This window comes from Lipotes vexillifer, unplaced genomic scaffold, assembly GCF_000442215.2.
Source record: "Lipotes vexillifer unplaced genomic scaffold, Lipotes_vexillifer_v1.1 scaffold2542, whole genome shotgun sequence".
NCBI lineage: Eukaryota > Metazoa > Chordata > Mammalia > Artiodactyla > Lipotidae > Lipotes > Lipotes vexillifer.
Window position 1 is genome coordinate 126,720 of NW_006773210.1, and position 2,380 is coordinate 129,099.

Genomic DNA, 2,380 nt, shown 5'->3' on the forward strand with positions numbered 1-2,380 from the left:
TCTTGAGGATAAGTGGGTATAAGTAAGTGGAGCATTGTGGGAAAGACATGTCAACTCCAGTCCATCCTGGTAGCTGTTCCCCACACTCACTTTAGTCATTTTATGGGAAGAAAATTGAACAGGCAAGCCATGTATTTCTACTTTGGAGGACCAGAATGTTTCTCTGGGTTTCTATTTTCTTTCTGCCTTACCCACTTTGAGTCCAGTTCCCTGTTTTTCATCTCAAAACTTCTTTAGGCTGATTTCTTTTCAGAAATTCATTCCCTGTGACTGACAGCATTTCCATCTTTTTCTAATCAAACCAAAATTGGGAGGAAGGACTAATTATTGCTGACTCTCATCATTTTATGAGTGTTTAGATGTACCTAGCAAAGTGTTTACTTCAGTGCATACTTTATCTCATTTAATGTGCAAAAAAAATGAGGGAAATATTATTCTCATTTTGTAGATGAGGAAATTGAAGCTAGAGAGGTTAAGAGTCTTCCTGAAGAATATCTGATAATAAGAATGGTGAAGACCACTTTTTAACGTGAATCTCTGGCAGATGGAATCTCATTTCATCCATGCTTTTTGTGTATGTTCTCTTTTACCTTTGACAAAAAGTATCAAGGTGGCTGAGGCTTTGAAAACTGAGATACATAACTGTGTTAGGTAACATCAAAGAAGTTGAGTAGCCCTGAATGGAAAATGCCTTTATTACATTTCTTAGGGAAGATTTAAAAACAAATTTAATAAAATAATTTGAGGATAAAATTTTGTACCACAGCCCAAATACTTAATAAATTAAGGAGAGGCTATGTTTAAGTTCACTGTCCTTTTAACTCAAAGTGAATTTATATAGTTTCATATTTTCCACATACTTTGTTAATTAAGATTTGTCATGTAATATGAGTTTGAAGATTTTATGAAGCAGACTTGTGGTTTAAAATACTCCACTTAACAAATTAATTTTATATTAAAATTGACCAGTAGCTGCTCTTTGGCTTGGGAAAAGGTATAGGGACTAAAAGTTAAAGATGATGAATGTATTTCAACTTTATATTTTGAAAAGTCTTCAGCCTTGTTTTAAAAAAAATGTGTTGATCTGGTTGGTGCTACATCTGAAGAGCTGTTTTTCAGCCACAGAACTTATCAATTATATAGTCCAATGGTTCTATGATAGTTTCTGGCTTGGCTTGTATCCCTAATTCTGTGAATTGTTGTATGTTCTTAAGGGTAAAATACTGTCACAGCAAGGTGACTTGAAGATCAACTTGGGGGTTGTAGGTTTTCTTCTTCTTTTCTGTCTTTTAAAAATTTTTTTCCTTAGCAGCAGCAGGTACCATTTTGTCTAATGAAATCTCATACAGAATTGTATTGTAGAAAATAAATAGAAGTGCAGCTTCTCTTAATGGAAGTGAAAGTTTAGATCTGAAACCCTGCCTGTTGGCCTTGTTCTCCCCTTGTTGGCCCCTGAGGCCAAGAGAGGGTAAATTATTCAGGATTATATAATTGTTTAACTAGGAAACATGGTAAAAATCGTCTAATGCAGAGGTTCTCACCTTTCTTCTGCTCCATATCATGGAGGCTTTCCCTTCCCCCCATAAACAAAGGAAAGAAAGCAAGCCTAATGAGAATCACACATCTAGTCAAGCCTTCCCTTTTTGATGATGGAACTGAGGCCCTGAGGGAGGAAGTGACCAGACCACAGCAGCGCTGTGCTGCGAGCACGTGGGTTGGGGAACCCAGCCCACTGCTGCTTCTCTGTACAGCCTCTACCTTAGACTCTAGCTCAGGTCAGAGCATGGTACAGCTATTCTTTATTAATTTCTGATTCAGAGCTGTAAGTCATATTAAGATCTGTTCAGTGGTTACTGTTTACCTGTTTAAATATTGAAGTTGCTAGAAAGAGCAATGTAATTGGAAATTGGGACACCAGATATGATTCCAAATCACTGATTTGAACTTGTGGCTCCAAATGTATAAATAAATTTGCTGTACAGGACACCCCCTAGTGGCCAAATTTCACAACCGCAACTTGCATTTCATTGCATACACTCGTACTTGAGAATCAGTCCCTTAATGAGACACTATTAGTGATGATGGTTAACCTAATGTATATAACAATGATTTTTTTTAAAGGTTGAGAATCACTGATCTAAGTATTTCTTAAAAGGTACTTTTTTTCCCAGCTGATTTTCAATAAATTGTCTTTTGGTTCTAGATAGGATTATTAACCCTATGAAATTTCATCTCCTTAGATTTTTCAGGGAATCAATTGTTGGAAGAAAAAATGTATGTTATGTAGACTTTGTTCACATAATTAATGTGAAGCCAAATCATAAAGCATCAAGAGGATAGTGATAAACTTGGAGCAAAGAATAATTTCCTGCTGATGGCC

The 2,380-nt window shown here is 36.1% G+C and overlaps 1 protein-coding gene across 1 annotated transcript in view; it reads left to right on the forward strand.

The window, feature by feature from the left end:
* MED13L (mediator complex subunit 13L) overlaps window positions 1-2,380 on the forward strand; it is a 136,161-nt gene that overhangs the window by 96,787 nt on the left and 36,994 nt on the right. The gene's annotated exons all lie outside the window — the stretch shown is intronic.